Consider the following 19,366-nt stretch of genomic DNA (forward strand, 5'->3'; position numbering starts at 1 on the left):
ATCTAGACAGGCTCTGTTTCCAGCAGCCATCACTCCATCACCTTATCCTTGAGTAATCATGCTAAATTACTAATTTGGTACTAGAAAATCACTTGCCATTATATCAAACACAGTTGAAAGCTGAGTTGCTAAAGTATGCAATCGACTGGCATGTCTTAAGGTCAATATTAGGTAAAAAATGGCACAAAAGAAATAGCTTTCTCTAGAAACTCGTCAGTCAATTGTTTTTGAGGAATGAAGGCATTGCCAAAAAAAACTGAAGATTTCATACAAAGGTGTACACTACAGTCTTCAAAGATAAAGGTGTACACTATAGTCTTCAAAGACAAAGGACAGCTGGCTCTAACAAGGACAGAAAGAGATGTGGAAGGCCAGATGTACAACTTAACAAGAGGATAAATACATTAGAGTCTCTAGTTTGAGAAATAGACACCTCACATGTCCTCAGCTGACAGCTTCATTGAATTCTACACGCTCAACACCAGTTTCATGTACAGTAGTATAGAGAAGACTCAGGGGAGCAGGTCTTATGGGAAGAATTGCAAAGAAATAGACACTTGAAATGGAAGTGAAAAGGTTAGAGTGGGCAAAGAAACACAGACATTGGACAGCAGTTCATTGGAAAAGAGTGTTATGGATCTTAACCACATTGAGCTTTTGTGGGATCAGCTAGAATTTAAGGTGTGTGAGAAGTGCCCGACACATCTATGGCAAGTACTACAGGAAGTGTGGGGGTGAAATGTCACCTGAAAATCTGGACAAACTGACAGCTAGAATGCCAAGGATCTGCAAAGCTGTCATTGCTTTACATGGAGTTTTTTTTTATTTTATTATTGTAATAGGAATTTTTCATGTTATTAATGTCCTGACTATACATTGTGATCAGTTGAATGCCTCTTTGGTAAAGTACTAATTTCTTTCCATAAGAGTAAAATCTGTACATTATTCCTAACTTTTGGCTGCCAGTGTAAAAGCACTTACATACATTTTTCTGTTAAAGCTCATGGATTATTTGAGCTGTAAAGTTGTTTAAATCGTAAATTTTGCAGTTATTTCAGTTGAGTTTAGACCCATAAAAATGCCTTTATATTTCTTCAGACTGTTTTTACCTTCGTCTCCTGTTATTTACCAGCGATTAGGTCTTGCGTTTCTTCGTGACAACAACAGCTCAAATGTGAGTATTGCAACCTTGTGAATCCACTAATTCGTGCAAATAATTCCAGGTGCATGCACAATCTGCATGTTCAAAGGCGTGCGGTTAGAAAAATCGGGCTGCCCGCGTTCAGTGCTCGAGCACTCTGCTGATGATGAGATTTGCGTCACGCAACCGAAGTATATTTAGGGCTTTAAAAGAAAGCCAGTCCTAAATAGGAAACAAAACTTCATTGTGTGTACAAGTTTAATTGGCCATGCAAGCAGTTTTTGGAGTTCTAAAGACTTGTGCGTTGTCTTTTTATCTCTAAAAATTAAATCACGAGTTATCAATGAGTATACATGGAGTCAATTGGTAATTAACATAAGTGATGAATTGATTTCTTTATGTTTGTAGATTCAGCACTTCCGATCATGGTCACATTGCAAAGCCACAGGTTCATTCAGGTCTGACCCTGTATCCTTTGTTGGTGCCATGCCTCACCCTGATCTCCATCTGTGTTTGGTGCAAGTAAAGTTTAACTGGCGTCATGGCAAGCTCTCAGCTTCCTTTCATAAGCTGTTGCTGCCTGAGCCTTCCTAATGTACTTTTCTTCCAGATTCCAGTGGCACATAAATTGGCAATAAAAAACACATTGTGGCTTTCGTAGATGTTGGACAGGAATGGTGGATATACCTAGAGTACGAGAGAGAGGATAGAAAAGTTAGTTCTTAAAGAGATAGTTCACCCCCAAATAAAAATTCTGTCATTATTGACTCACCCGATGTGGTTTCCAAACTCTATTTTTACGGTTCTTAATGGAGTCGTGCAATCTCCATGGTGAAAAGAATATGCCAAGTGGTACGAGAAACTCGGAAGCTGTTCTGACCAGTATGTGTGTATGTGCGTTAAATCTTTTAACATGGGCAGAGTGCATTTTATAAAAAGCCAACTTTCACTACTTTTCTGAATAAGAACATGTGAATCAAGAGTTTACAGTATATATGTGCATTACCCAAATACCTTCTGTATTGGTTTCTATGTGAGTGCAAATGTTTTGTACTGTTATTTTTACATTTATATATTTATTTATTTTTTATTTTTATTAGAGCATATTGTTAATTTTTTATTTATTTATTTTTTTCTCAAAAGAAAAGCACAGTTTGTTGAAGTTATCTTATTATAAATCGTTCTTGGTAACTTCTGTGAATAGAACAAAATATAAATTTCATGGACGTCATACTTTATATTTTTAACTTCTATTTTAATTTATGAGTAATTGATTACTTGTTTTCTTTTTGTGGGTTAGAGTACTCCACTACAAAATTACTTGAAATTGCCCATCCCTATTTTATACAGAACCTCACAGCATAATACAACACTGGGGCTTTTTTTGGTCAAATAAAGTGCTGCATAACAGAGCATCACAGATGTGATATATTGCTTAAATATAATACAATTACTATTGATTTTTAAAAAAAATTATTATTATTATTAGTTGTAATAGTAGCAATATTACATTGGGTAATACGTGACTACATTGCCGTCTAGGTAAACAGATCACTAGGTTGTGGAATAGAGCAATTGTCTTTTTTATAGAAGTATGGGAGTGTTTTAGATTTTATGGTCCTTACTGTTTCTATACTTATTTTTAATTACCGCATGCACATATCAAACCTGCCTTGGTGAGGTGTACCCCTCAGCAGCAGTACTGTGTGAGTCATTCTAGTCCAGTCCCCACCTCTACGTGATGCAGTCTTGATCAGTGTTTGAGCTGTCAAAGCCCAGAAACCCTATAAGATTCAGCAATGCACTTCATTGACGAGACAATATGATGAAAATCTTGACATTCAAGAGGCTAATGAAGTACAAAGTTGATACAAAAGTTAAAAGAAATAATTTTAGAACATAATTAGTTGTGCTTTCAAAGGCAAACATCATTATTACTAGGCTATTGCTTACACTTGGGTTTAGAGATTTGAACAAAACCCCTAACTCCAAGTATTAAACTTTGACACGTAACTCTTCCCACACATTTGTGCTGCAGAACTGGATGATACCTAATATTGTGTGACTTTTTGAGAAGTGTGCTTTTACTTAAAGTGATCAGACTTTAGATTTTCGCTTGGCAAACAATAAAACAGGCATAAAAATCACATAGACTTACTTTGGAGGTCCTGAGCCATATGTAGAAACCAGAATATCACAGAGTACAACACCCCAGGAACCACTCAGAATACTTTAACAACCACATAGCAATGTCCTGGCATTTTCATTAGAAAATGTTCAAATCTAGATCAGGGGTTTTCAAACTGGGGTCACGAGGTATATATTACTTTTTTATTTTTCTATTAACAGCCAATGTTTCTCCTAACCAGTGTCACCTTTAGCTTTCTCGCTGGGGATTGTAAGGTAATATTTTCTCTAAAGTTGCTTTGCAACAAAATTTCTCTTCAGGTCTATAGGCCTACATCTTACATTTCTCTAGTAGTGGCTAGACAAAAGATAATAAGTCAATAGGGTTGCGTCATATATCAAATGTATGTAAATATTGCAAATGTATATATCGCTACAGTATATGCATAAAGCTAAAAATTCTGTATGAAACTTAAAGATAAAATATTTTACAACACCGATTCTTTTAGGATAGTCAACAATATGGTGAAATTAACATATTCATATGCTTTTTACAGAAAAATACAAATAATTTAAGATTAATTTTAATAACCGCTACATAGCTAATGGTAAAACTTCGCATTAACAGAAATACACAGTCTGTATGCAGTCTGTTCTCTGAGACAGATGGTCCTTTTTATTCCAATAAACTTAAATAAAGTTAATTTGAGCGATGAGGGTTCTGATGTTCTGCACGCTCCGATGACATCATCATAGGATTATCATATTGCATATTACATTTTTCGTCCATATCCTGCAGCCCTGCAGTCAACTTAATACAAAGTAAATATTTTCTAGATAACATTTGAATAATTTCAACATGCAAGCAACATGCTGTCTTAATAACATCACACACGGCTAGCGCTATAAAAATTGGTCTTAATGCACGAATATGCATTTGCACACACAAATATTTCTACAATGAAAATCAAAAGTAGCTTTACCTTTCTGCTGTGCTGTAATCTATGCATTCTGTTTACATTATGTGCAGATAGAAAGTTGAGCTGTGCATGATTGTTAACCCCAAAAGATATATTTCTGTCATTTAGGCTTCTCACCCTCATTTTGTTCCGACCCTGTATGACTTTCTTTTGTAGAACACAAATAGAGATGTTAGTCAGAACGTTAGCCTCGATCATCATTCATTTTCATTGTATGGAGAGAAAAAAATGCAATCAAAGTGAATGGTGACTGACACTAACATTCTGGGTGAACTATCCCTTTAAGCACTTACATAAGTGTGTATGCGTGTTTGTGTTAGATCAGTATGAGATCTCCCAGAATGTTTCTGTTTTAGCATCCTCTTTGCATGCGTATGATAAGATGGGCTGGTTTTCTTGGTGCCGATCTTCCCCATCCCTGCCTATGTGACCTGCTTAACTCTGAGAGTGTGTGTGAGAGAGAGAGAGAGAGAGAGAGAGAGAGAGAATGAGTTTGAAAGCCTGAAGGAGTGAGTCCATGGTAGATGGGGAAGGCAACAGGGAAGTAGAATACACTTGGAGAGAAGAGATCTCAATAAATCAAGATAAATGGAACTCCTATTCAGTCTAAAGACATAAAAGAAAGGTGAAAAGATGAATGTGTGTCAGAGAGAGAGAGAGAGGAGGGAATCATTGGTAGAGCTGGATGGGATAAAGATGTTATGAGCTTGCTCCTAAAATAGACTTTTCTTCATTATTTTTGTAATCTTTATCCATCCCTTGCAAATCCAGGCACCATGAGAGAATAGTCATTTAAAATCAAGTGCATGGCATGGCCACAACGTTAAATTCATTTGTATGTTCCCAATGTGTTGTTTAGTAAAACGTGTAGTCCAAACTGTGATGACTGTCGAAACATACCAAAATCTCAGTGTAGACTAGACATAGCTTTTTATTTCAGCTATTGTGAATTCTGAGTCCATACCTTTATTCTTTATTTGATTGATGACATAAGTAGTGAGATGACAGGAAATAATGAGAAGATGGGAATCAATTTGAGCCAGCATTTCCTGCATGAGCACCATGGCTCAATGTATGGAGCACATTTGCTAGTAGCCACTAGGCTATAGATCCAACTTCCTTTATATTTATTATTTATAAAGCTTTTGTAAACGTGTCAGTGTTTGGGGGTAATAATATGTTTAATATAGGATAGGCTACATGTTTTAGCTTATACAGTCAATGTGTTTGGAAAGAAGGGGACAGACTTGTTTTTGATTCGTAGGACATTTGACAGCAAAGTAAAAAAAAAAAAATTTATTGTTAGTACATGCAGGAAATGCATGCCTCTCAAAGACTAGTTAAAGGGATTATTTCAAGCAAAAATTTAAATTGTCTCCTCATTTACTCACCCTCATGCCATCCCAGATGTGTATGTCTTTCTTCTGCAGAACACAAAGATTTTTAGAAGATGTAATCCAAAGTAAAAATGGAGGTTACAGTGAGGAACTTACAATGGAAGTGAGTGGGGCCAATGTTTGGAATGTTGAAAGGCAGAAATGTGAAGCTTGTAATTTTATGAATGCACTTGCATTAATTCTTATATTAAAACTTGCATATTATCATTTTACTGTCATTTTAGAGTTTTTGGGTTTACTGTGGTACGTCGTCATGGCAACAAGGTTATAAAATTGGATATAACATTACACAAAAAAGGTTAGAAAGTGATGTCATCACACTAAAATCATGTTAACATGCATATTGTTTACATCTTGTGGCTATAATTTTGTAATTTGTTATTTTTGTGGTAAGCAATCAACATTATGCCACATTATGCCTCTTGATTTAGCTTAACTTGTATTGAACCCGCAATGTTCTTTAAAGATGGCTGTGTTGAAGGCAGTTTGGTTGAAGTAATGGTTTACCCAAATATTAAAATTAATATTGTTCTGTCTTTTGCTGAGAAAAAAAAAAAGATAATTTTTAAAGAATATCCTGGCCACTCTTATATAGAAAGTTAATGAGAACAGTGGGCTGTCATGGTACAAAATGACTTCTGAAGCCATACGATATCTTTGTGTGAGGAACATTAACATTGAATAATGGTGTAGCACACAAGTTGTATGGACCATTTTAATAATGTTATGTTACATTTTTTGTAATTTTGGTGTTGGACAACTTCAGTTCTCTTAAGTCTTTGATGACTTTGTAACTTCAGCTTAATGTAGTAATGCTTTTGTGATCATGTCCATGATCATGATACTACCACATGACAATAACCTTAGGATTGACCTCACTTTAGTTTACTTATATTGCACATTTACTCTAGAATAGTCCAGAAAGTTATTATGAATCTTGACCAAATCTGTAGATTTTTACCCATGTCACCCATTCTCTACAGAAGTACAGAGCTCTAATCTTTCCTTTAGGAACTTGTTTCAATTCAGAAATTGAGTAGAAAACAGTTTATTGAATTTGACATGGAGTTAAGTAAACAAACCTAATGAAAATAATTAGGTGTTTGAAATGGCTAATAACAGTTACTCAATCTACACTTTTGATAACTTCAGTTTGTTGTGAATAATTAAATTCTTTCTCTCATCCAAACTTTAGGAATATGATGAACCTGTATGTTGTGGAATATTTAGATGGTCTGTGTCTCTTTGGATACTGTGACGTGGGAGTAGTGCGGGGCAGAACAGTAAAGGATCCTCATCAGGGACATTGCTGGGTCACTCTCTCTTCAAAGGGAAATAAAAGTGGGTCAGGACTGGGGGAAAAGATGAGAGGAGAAAAGAGGAGAAGGAAGGAAATGAGGAGCAACTGAGAACATGCTACACAGTTTATTTTAGTCTGTTGCACCAATGTTTATTAGTCAAACCTGTATGGTGGTTATTCTGTGATATGATTTTGCTTGGTATGTAGCTTTACTGATAGGGCGACAATAGACAAGGGACCTTGAATGAGACCCCTACAGAATCTGTGCAAGCAAAACTCAGCAGATTTCCGCAGAATTGGAATACTTGTCATTCTCCAAGCTCTACACATGCCTAGAAATACACCAATGTATCGGCCAAACATCGGTATCAGGTGATTAAACCAATTATCTGCACTATTGGACATTGGCAGACTTGTTTAAAAATAGCCGATTATCAGGGCTGATTATTTCCTGTCAAAAGGCGGTGGAAAAACGACAATAAAGCGACAATAGTCAAGGGACCTTGAATGAGACCCCTACAGAATCTGTGCAAGCAAATCTCACTATTGGACATTGGCAGATTTTTTGGGCCGATTATTTCTTGTCGAAAGGCGGTGGAAAAACTTTCCTTCAATTCGAGTTGCGTTTGAAAGAAAATGTCTCTGGTTTGGAATTACATTTATTTGGGTGATAATGACAGCAGAGTTGCAATTTGTAAGCTTCGCACTGCTACAATTTTAAGAGGTGTAACTACCATAAAAAAATTTAATACAACTGATTTGATTACACACATTAAAACAGCAAGGAATATTATGAGTTTGTTGGGCTAAAGCGTAGGCTGTTTCAGCTAAAAATGGATGAGCTTCAGAATCATTTAGAATTCAGTTAATGTGAGTTAAGTACATAAGAAATCTTACCAGTTTAATGTGAGCCTAACAAGAGGCTTTTCAGATATATTAAATGTGAATTAAGAATGTGCATTTTTTTAAGGTTTTTGTTTATAACTGAGACCAGTTAATCTGAAGCATGAAAGACAAGTGGCGAGATAGAGAATAAAGTTATTTAAAAAGTTAGTTAAAATGTTCTTTAGAAGTTGTGTAATTAATAACCAGTGATTTTAAAACAATGTAGCATAAAGAAGAACCACCTAACTGTTGTTAGCGGCAGATTGATTGGCTCACATTGGCTTTTATTTTTTATAATTTGCTTTGTTTGATTACACTAAGTTACCTATAAGAGTGTAGTACTCTAAGCTATGACCATTACCCCCAAAATCAGTACAGAAAATGTAAGAAAAGTCTGCTGTTTCCATCTGGGCCCATAATTCTAAACCTCTCAGCTTTTTTATTTACAGAGAAAAATGTAAGATTGTTTCCTGTCCAAAGACCACTCTTGCATACAGTCACCACAACATTCACCATCAGGTAGGCCGTCATCATATGCACAATTTCATCTAGTGATCGACTGTGTACATCGGCTGATATTTGGCATTTTGAGATTATCAGAATCAGCTGATAAGTATAGCTACTTGGTCGGCTAACAGAAGTATGGGCTTATGTTTGTGTCACTTCCAAAATATACCTACAGACCTGTCAATTGCTAATGCACAATTTGTTTTCAAATATTTTGTTAAAAAAAATAGTGTTTTCTTTTTTGTTTGTTTTTTTCAGCCTATATATATGCACATTACATTTGTATTAGCCTATTTCACACACAAGGGTGCTTTGACACTAGCACTTTTAGTGCAAACCCGGGTCCGAATGACATCAAAGTTCGGTTCGCTCAACACTGTTTTCCAAACTCTGGTGTGCACCTGGGAACCGCAACCAAGTCCGCTTGAAAAATATGATGTGAACAGAAACCAGCAGGGGTAAGGGGGGAGGAATCGAACCAAGTGTGAAAGCGCTCTCATGATCGGCCATTGGAAAAACCTGTATCAGTTGACCACTAGTTTCATCTGTCATCCTAGAATTATTCTTGGCCCGTTTACACCTGACATTAAAATGTGCTTTGGCTGATCCATTTGAAACAGAACGACACTAAAGACAGGTGTAAACGGGGTCAACATTTTTTTAAATTTGTCTTCAACTACATCCGGAGATGGTCGAAAACGCATGTGACCACATCGGGCTTATCGTGTAAACGCTCATCTGTTTAAATGCGTTCAAACAGCTGTTAAGCATCGCCTACTCACCTTTCAATCAACCACTGGACTAAAATGAGAGGGTTTTTTCTTCCCAGTTTGGAATGCCCAATTCCCAAATGCGCTGTAAGTCCTCACGGTGGTGTAGTGACTCGCCTCAATCCGGGTTGCGAAGGAGGAATCTCAGTTGCCTCCGCGTCTGAGACTGTCAATCTGTGCATTTTATCACGTGGCTTGTTGATTCACACATTATAGCGGCCACGAGGAGGTTGCCCCATGTGACTCTACCCTTCCTAGCAACCGGGCCAATTTGGTTACTTAGAAGACCTGGCTGGAGTTACTCAGCACGCCCTGGATTCAAACTCACGACTCCAGGGGTGATAGTCAGCATCATTACTCGCTGAGCTACCCAGGCCCCTAAAATTAAGAGTCTTAAACGTTGTCGGTTATGTGTGGTTTTGAAAGGAATTAACAAGAATTTTAAAAGTGCATACATGTACAAGAAGTTCTGGAACTTGTTCAGTGTGCCTGATATCAACATTCAGTTTATACAGATCATCTAAAAAATATATAATTCTGCTCTAAACATCAGGCAAGTATAATTGGGAGAAGTTTTTGCACTTTCTTTTTCTTCTAGTACTTTTGCACTTTATTGTCATGCATTAATACACTGCTGTAGTGATTATATTTAGTCATGAATTCAGAGACCCTCGCCTAGAAATACGAACACAATTGTTCAAGGAATTGCATACTTCAACTAGGTGTAATTGGAGATGTTATCAGGTGCAATAAGGTCCTTAAGTGATACAAATATTTGCGATTTCTGGAAGGATTTCTATCTGTGCACATGCATGTATCTCTGGACTTGAGCATGTGCCATTACAATGCTTAAACACCTGCATGTATGACTTTGTAGCCAATATTTGAAACATGCCTGTTTCAAGGCCCATGGTTAAAAGGCTGTGTGTGTCCATGTTAAAGGCCTTGTTGTCACCATGGGAGTGCAAGACTGCGTCATGCGCTGACTGTGACAGCAAAGTGCCTGTCTGTGTGCTTGCCTGCATGCCTGCACACACCCCTTGCCAGGCTCCATGACTGCTCTAAGCTGGCACAGCAAGAATTAAATAGCCAGAGCTTCTAGAGATTATGCCTGGATTAACAGAAGCTTAATCACATCGTATGTGAAGTATTGGAGGAATAGGATAGGCAGAGGAAGATCTGGACTAAGGGGCATGAGAAGTTTCTGTGGTCTGGAGTCTAAGAATTGCTGTTTTACAGTGTATATACTTTATACATGTAATGTTATGGGTATAATTGGTTTTATGTCCAAAAGTGGGTGGGGTGGAGATCAATTGTCATCCTTATGGACCTGGCAGTTTCAGGAGTGCTGGTCTAGAGAACCACCTGTGTGATAACTAACCAATAAATATTTTAATGGAACGCTTTAAACCTAATTCAGCTATATAATGATTTTTGATACCAACTTGCTGTTTGGGAATTATATATAGAGGGGCATTATCCAAAATAGGCTACACACTGGCTGACAAAGTATAACTTAAATGTTTCAGATGGCTCTTGTGAACATGAGGGTGTATTGTTGTGATTCTGTAACATGATGTCTTATTAATTACTGTGATTATAACATACATTTGCATATGATTTACAGAGGAGACCCTTTTTCATTAGATCATTACATTTGTATGCTTCTAATTTAATGTGCACGGGCAATTATTCGTCTTTATGTGTACCTGGATTGACTGACGCTACAGCTGTTTGTGATTACACATTTTATGATTAATTTTCCTTCAATAATAAAGCAAAATCTCTTTATATGATATGTATAAATATATCTGCCAAAATTATAATATTCTATATGAGAGATAAAGAAAAAGGTAAGCAGAACATATTATCGATGGGTGCATGGTAGGTTGTGCGCGGAGATCACAGGGAATAGTATGAGCCTACACATGCGGCAAGTCTCAGCGGTAATGCGTCCAGTAAGCCACGTGATAAGATGCGTGGATTGACTGTCTCAGAAGTGGAGGCAACTGCAACTTGTCCTCCGACACCCGGATTGAGGTGTGCCACCACGAGGACCTAGTGAGCATTGGGAATTAAGCATGCCAAACTGGGAAGAAGGGGAGATACGAAAAAAATAAACCTGAAAAATACATCCTTGTCCATTGTGAATATTTAGTTTAGCTGTGTATGAAGGTCACTGCGAAACCAAAAGGTTCACCAAACTTTATATCCACTCGAAATCCGTAAGGGGAAATTCTTTCCACTGGAAGCCCATCGTGCACAATTAACGATCGCTTGGATTCCCATTCAGATGAATGTATTTCACCAGCAGAATTTCGCCATGCGAAGGTATGTGTGACCGTGTCTTAAGATATCTTAGTACTAATCAGCCAATATTTGGCTATTGTCGACTTCGGCCAATTTATTGGCGGATTAACAGAAGTGGTAATTCCTTCTAGTGTCAGTTCCAACGATTCCCGGCCCATACGACTCCACATGCCGAAGTGTCCTTGGGCAAGACACTGAACCCCAAGTTGCTCCCAACGGCAGGCTAGCACCTCGCATGGCAGCTCTGCCACCATTGGTGTATGGGTGTGCGTGTGAATGGGTGATTGGGACACAGTGTAAAGCGCTTTGGTAACTGCTAAGGTTAAAATAAAAGCGCTATATAAGTGCAGACCATTTACCATTTTGCAGACCATTTGTTATTATTGTCAAAATCATGCAGCCCTAGAATGATGTCTGTTGATGACAGTAACTTGTTTATTTTAGTGGATATAAGAGTGAAATATATACAAAAACTAGAGCGAGGTGCTAGACGTTTGTTAATATATCAATCTTTTTGTATCTAAAAGATTTATGTTTATTTTGCAGTGGAAATAACATTCAAACTTTCCAAAGAATTGTGTACTTGCATGTGAATGTGCAAAGACAAAGCAGTTCAACTTTTATAGGTTTTTAGGAAATGTTCAATTGGGTATCATTTCCTCTCCAATAGATTGTCTATTGCACTCATGCATTCTAATGGGGAAATGTATTTGACCCGTGTTTTAGATTGATTATTTTAAATGGGTTTGTCCTGCAAATCCAGTGGCCTTAGTTTATTCCAGTCCTGCCATTATATCACGTGTTCATCAACTCCTGTGTCAATGTGAACTTTTATAGTGTATATATGCGGAGGTAAGGGTCATCCCATCATTTAAACTGTTGTGTATAAATGAGCATAGTTTACGGAGCATGTGTATATGCTTGTTTTTCTCAACAAAAACATGACATGAATTACAATATAAACAAGACATAACTATTATATGCTGAGTGTTTATATTCTTCCTGTACATTAATTGCTTCAGTTTTCTTTATTGGTGGTTTCTTTATCTTTGCTTTGCATGAGCTTAAATGCTTTCATTCTATACTTTTTAGTTTTCACAGATCGCTTGTTTAAATTTTTTTAACAAAAATTTTCGGGTATTCGTTTTTATGAGCTTAAATATTCGAATACCAAATTATTGATAAATCCCCATACCAATATTAAATATTTAGTATTCTTTCAGGTAGAATGTAATCTTGCACACTTCATCTTAAACTTTATTACAGACCTTATCAGAACTGTTTACTGCACTCTTTCTTTTTCTTTTTTATACTCTCTTTAGAGACTTTTGGAAATCCAAAACTGATCTTTTGAGGAATTTACAACTATAGGCCTAGTTCCAAAAATCATTTGATGATTCTGTTGTTCAAAACATTTTCATATTAAACACACAATATAGAAGGATGCATTTGCTATGGCATTAACAAGTAAAATCTAATTAGTTTACCTAAATTAGAAAAAGCATGCAAACCGATTGCCTTAAAAAAAAGTAAACATGCTTATTTGGCTCAAGTACAGTGAACTTAATTATTTAGGTTTACTAGTTACAATTAAACTTAACTCATCTGTGATTAAAGTATCATAATTTTTATTTAATTATTTAAATTGTGTTAAAGCACCTCTAATACAGTGTAAGAGAAATTATGACTGGACTCTAGGCCAAGCCATATGGCACATTGGATTCTTCTCAGTACTTCTTAGTGCACATAAATCTGAACTTTTGTAAAGTACAATTGAGGAAAGTAAAAATGTTAAAGGATCCAAGTCCACCAGAAGTAACATTTGTCACCCTAATTGTGACTTCACAACAAAACAACAACTGTAGTCATAAGAATTAAAACTTTATAAATTATTTTAATATCAATTATATTTCTCCATAAGTTAATTTTGAGTTAGAAGCAAAAGTTTAAAGATCATATATATCTGAGTTATGATTCCAAAATGTGACATTTCAAGTACTGTTTAATTAGGACCACTTGATTGTTTTTAATTAATGACAACTTCAGGGTTAAGAGAGTAACGGTAGCTTAATTAAAACTGTTTTGAATAGTAAAAAATAAAGCTCAAGTTGAGTCAACTTTTTTTTTTTTTTAAGATAACTATTAGTATTTACATTGTTTCCTATTTTGGAAAGTTTTTTTTTTTTTTTTTTTTTTTTTGGGTGGGACTGAAGCAAATGCTGGCAAATTTTTTTTTTGTATAGCAAGCCATGACATTGTGCTACAGACAATCATACATGATAAGAACAAGATATGTGTTTTCAAAAAAATATATACCTTACCTGTCCTTTCAGTCATTCGACAAGTGCTGATCTGTAAAGGCTTTTCCCTCTCACAGTCTAAGCGTTCATGCTGTAATTTAGCTTGACCACTGGAGGCAGCAGAGGAGGGACAAGCACTAGATTAGTTTAGAGATTCAAATGTATTGTCATTGTGCAGAGTACAGAGCCAATGAAATACAGAAGCATATAACCAGAAATGCAAATAGATACCTGGGATGTTTTTAAACAGTATTGAAAGAGCTCCCATCTGTGTTGGACACTTGTTGGCTTCTTTTCTTTATTATTTGGTCAAAGTCAAATTTGAATTTTAATTAAATTGAAATAAATTAATATGGTAGCACAATTATATTTTTGTCTAATTTCAAACATTTAAGCATATGCCTTCAGATCATCATGAGAAACATTTCAGTCAAGTGTTTCAAAAGTTTGTGTGTGTGTGTGTGTGTGTGTGTGTGTGTGTGTGTGTGTGTGTGTGTGTGTGTGTGTGTGTGTGTGTGTGTGTGTGTGTGTGTGTGTGTGTGTGTGTGTGTGTGTGTGAAGCAATGATTGTTTAAATGCTTTGTCAGGACAGATGTTCAACTTGAATATAAATTCAGATTGTTGACCAGTTAGTGTAAGTAATAGTATATACAGAAGGTACATTGGTACTGCATGAGGTAGAAATGGCAAATGACTGTTACAGTGAAAGATTATATACAGTGCAAATAGCATGTTAAAGAGATGTGTGCATTGATTCAAGTATGAAGTAAACATTTAAAAGTAATGTGCAACTGGTATTATACAGGTTTTTTCCCCACTAACTTCACAATTATCAAAGCCCTATTCATGCATTTTTCTCTCAATCTCTGGAAAAGCATTATTATCATCAGTAGTTGTATACTGTTATATGAGATTTTTCCATTTTAGTTGTATGTAAATGTTGTATATAACATGTAGGAATTATGCTTTTTTTTTTTTCTACATTGTGTAAAAATACATCCTGATGCATATTGTGGCTCAAGGCTACCAATGACACCCATGACCCATGAGCAACCTGATCTCACTTAAACTTTTCCTGACCCCTTAAGAAAGAAAATAACCCTTAATCCTTCCATTGTTGCCCATGCATGGCATCTAGTGCATACATTAAAGCAGTATGCACAGAATAAATAATTGTATATTAATTGCATTTAAAAAAATAAATGATGACACTGGTGTGGCCAAGGTGACAGTGTCCTTGCTATTTCTCTCATTTACTGTCTGTGAAACGGTTATATGTATGGTTTTCAGGTGAAAGGTCATGCTGTGGAAGGGAGGGCAGGGAGGGGGAAGGCTCATCAGGGATTAACAGTGGGGATTCTCCTGCATCTCTCCACGAAACGGTCAGGCATAAGTGCACTGACACGTGAGGACAGATACTGTCAAGCTTCGTCTCTTCCTGATCATCAGGAGCATGTGTGTATTCTTACCAGTACATTTATTTTTAATTGACCATGATGTGACATAATAGTCATACTCCCCCCTTGTATATACAGTATTAAAAGTAATACTGAAATTAGTATCAATTCTGGGAAACAAAATTAAAATTCAATAAACAAATATAAAGTTATACCCTCACTGAGCACTTTATTAGGTACACCTGTACACCTACTTATTCAAGCGATTATCTAATCAACCAATGAGCAGTGCAGTGCATAAAATCATGCAGATACGGGCAGGAGCTTCAGTTTATGTTCACATGAACCATCAGAATTGGGAAAAATGTGATCTCAATGACTTCGACCGTGGCATGATTGTTGGTGCCAGACGGGCTGGTTTGAGTATTTCTGTAACTGCTGATCTCCTGGGATTTTCACACACAACAGTCTCTAGAGTTTACTCAGAATGGGGCCAAAACAAAAAAACATCCAGTGAATGAGAGAGGTCAACGGAGAATGGCCAGACTGGTTGGAGCTGTCAGAAAAGCTATAGTAACTCTGATAACCACTCTGTAAAATTGTAGAGAGCAGATTAGCATGTAGATGGGCTAAATCAGTAGAAGACCATGTCGGGCACTTTATTAGGACATAGTTTTCCTAATAAAGTGCTCAGTATGTGTATATCAAAGTAATATAAGTATTACTGAAATTAGTATCATATTAGATTAGGAGGAAATTAGATGCATGATAGCATTGAGAAAATGGGATTGTATATATCATTTATTTGTATGTACACTCATATTTTGTCTTTTTAAACACTTTTTTTGAGTGTACTGTAGAGTTCGACCGATGGGCAGTGGCTGCCGATAACTGATTAATCAACTGATTGTTTTTAAAACTGATACTGAATAAAAAAAATAACACTCAAAGTAAAACAGTGCTGAACTTTATTACTAAAATAAACTGTATTGACTGAAACATGACAATGTATTGCACTTTTTTAAATGAATAAAAAATATATATCAACTACTATTCAAATTTTTATTCAGCTGATTTTTAAATTGACATTGTTTCCTTAGTCCACAAGAGGGCACAATAAATACATAAACCATTCAGCACCGTTATATTATTGCATAGAACATTCCTATCTTTGCTGTTATCAGCATTTAATTTTCAACTAATGGGCATAAAATAAAAATGTTTTTGTCCATATTCTCAAATGTTAAGTCAAAAGAAAAATGAGGGGGGGAAGTCCTTCAATAGGCTGTTCACATGGTGTTACACTTGTACTGATTCCTACTAATACAGCCTCAAGCTTCATAATAAGCGAAATACCACATTGTTTTTTAGCACAGTTGTATGTAGAGTAGCAATATTCAAAGGAAGCAGCGGTATTCGGCTGAACTCGGTGGTGAAGCGGCTCAGAATATGAGCCCAGGCCAGGGGCTGTTCAAACATACTGGAACCGAATGGAACCAAGTTGAACATCTTTCCAGACAGCGCATTTAAACAACTCTAACTCTGAGAAACGTTTATAAGAGAGCAAGACGCGATGCCCAAAGACCTCCACCAGCTGTAAGGGGCTGTTTACACTGAATGCTTTTGCAACAATACATTTGTTGTTCTATGTAAACACGCATATTCCAGTGAGGATACATTTTTTTAATTGAAATCAGATGCGTTTTTGCTTTGTACTTTTCTCTCGGCTGCATGAAAATATTAAATATGCAACTTGCAACGAATGCTTAAACGTGACCAGCTGGATATAAACTAATGGTAATAGATGGTAATTGTGACATTTAAACATTTAGGTTGGACTTGCGTGTATTTTATCACATTGTTCTAACTTTTTAACTTCTAACTCTAGAGGCCGCTCTCATACTGTTTAATGACAGTGGACCCTTCCCAGCCGCTCCAGCACCAGACACAACGAGGAAAAATTATCGGTGTGGATTTTTGCCAATATCCGATATCTGTTATTGGTGCTGATTAATCGGCAAAACCGACATGTGGGTCGACCTCTAGTGTGCTGTGTATATAGTGGAATTAACATAACTTTCTGGCATTAATACAACATTTGTGTCTATAATACATGATGCTTTAGGTGCGTCCCAAACCGCACACTTCTGCACAATTCTATGCCATTTTGTAGTGCGAGTAGTATGTATATACTGAAAATGCATCAAAAAGAAATGTATTACAAAAAGAATGCATCAAAAAGAAGTGGATGATGCACTTCTTTTTGAAGTGCATCATCAAAAAAATATATTGTATTTTAAATGGTAGATAGCCATTTCTTCTGATTTCTGTTTAGTCGTCAAATTTTAGTTATTTATTTGCACAGAAAGAAATTGTTAATATATTAGGAAATAAGAGTACATACAGTTGTACCATGGATGGCATGTCCATGTTAGCAATCGCATTTTCTCATACAAAATACAGAATCAAAACAAATGTATATAGTGCATAGTGAGTAACACATTTACTTCTAGCACACGTGAAGCGCTTTTACTTTGAAAATGCACTCACACACTTGTGCGGATCCAGCTTGAGCAGCAATCTCCTGAAAGTTTAAACGGCCTGGATCACCTGCTTGGATTGACATGGAGTGACCATCATGATTTGTGAAGCAGAGGAACTTGTGATCCTGAATTTTTTTTATTCTGGCTGATCAAATATGCGCTTCAGAGGAAGATATTAGATGAGCGCTCAATGGGAAGAAAACGCTGGATTTTCATGAGGTTCGTGAATTACATCTGTTTAAAAGAGATATGCACACATATTTGCAGATGGTATATGATAGAAATGTTATTGATATTTGCCTTTTATCATTAGAAAAGAAAGTAAAAAGTGTCAGGGAACTGCTGAGGAGAGACTGATAGAATACAGTGCTTTAGAGGTAAATAAATGAGCGCTCCAGAGGATGCTGGATCTGCTCAAGCTTTTTGAGGTTTGTTTATTACATCTGTTTAAAAGAAATATGCAAATGTTTTGACAGTATATGATATTAGTTTGATTGATATTTGCCTTTTTATCATTAGACAAGAGAGTTAAAAGTTACAAGTTGTACAACTGTTGAGGAGAGAGAGGGAGAATGAAACAGGCGAGCGCTTTATCATTATGAGCTCAGACGCGTTTTCGCGGCTCTGATATGCGGACCGTTTAAATAACACTGTGTTTCTCACGGGTCTGTTATTGTGGTAACATGATAACACGTAACAACAAAATGAACTGTGACTGGTCATTTACATGTCTCAGTTGCTTCACATGCAAGCAGCTGATTTTCGGCATCCTCAAGAAACAAATCGGCCAAATGGGAAGATTTATCGACCGATTCTGATAATGAAAAAAGTCAGAACATCGGCCGATTTATCGGCATCTGCGATATATCGGTTGACCACTAGGCTTAATGCCATGTGACAGCAGCTGTGACTTAATAGAGTTATTTTGACATGCTGGTGCCATGGCCGAAGCATTGGGACAGCTTTAGGGTTCATATCTATAACTGTCCAAGCATGGCACCTCATGCAACCTATTTATGGATGAAACCTCAAACTTCTGTAATGGTAAACTTGACTCTACCCCCCTTAAGTTTCTTGGCAGAATTTCTACGGCACTAGCAACATTGGGCCATTTTTGTCATATGTCACTTAATGTGTAACGAGGGCAACTGCTCTGTTTTAAAAACTTGTTTTCTTTTTGGAGCTATGGCTTCATATCCTGTGCATCATTCTGCCCTAAACCACTTTTGAGCCCAAATGTAGTTATCATGGTTTCCTTAAATCTTTTAGATAAAGTTAACTGAAAAGTCCAGGTGTCCTGAAATAAATGTTGAGACTAGTTTTCTATTTGTTTAATGCCACTTTGTCGTTTGAGTGGCAGGGGCATGTTAAAGGGTGTTGGTACCCCCTGTTTACAAGGAATATAACAAGCTGGATGTTCTGCACCCCACCTGTTTTAAGTGTTCATTCCATAATTGGCATGTTTTGTTATACTGCACTTGGATATATGCTGAATAGATGCAGTCCAAAGAAAGCACACACTTTAAGAGGCTATTTTAAATATTTAGGGACTAAGAGGTCAAACATCGCCCTGTAGCTTTACTTAGTTGTAAATATTTCTCTGTAGGTGGATGAGCGGATTTGCCAATGGGAAGTGTTTGCTGGGAGTGCTGTGATGTATATCTGGCAATTTCTGCCTGTCGATAAGGAGGTTGAAAATAAAGCACTGA

The 19,366-nt window shown here is 36.5% G+C and overlaps 1 protein-coding gene across 1 annotated transcript in view; it reads left to right on the forward strand.

Annotated features, from left to right (window-relative positions):
• dyrk1b (dual-specificity tyrosine-(Y)-phosphorylation regulated kinase 1B) overlaps positions 1 to 19,366 on the forward strand; it is a 68,746-nt gene that overhangs the window by 5,125 nt on the left and 44,255 nt on the right. The gene's annotated exons all lie outside the window — the stretch shown is intronic.

The sequence above is a fragment of the Xyrauchen texanus genome, chromosome 15 (assembly GCF_025860055.1).
Source record: "Xyrauchen texanus isolate HMW12.3.18 chromosome 15, RBS_HiC_50CHRs, whole genome shotgun sequence".
Classification (NCBI taxonomy): Eukaryota; Metazoa; Chordata; class Actinopteri; order Cypriniformes; family Catostomidae; genus Xyrauchen; species Xyrauchen texanus.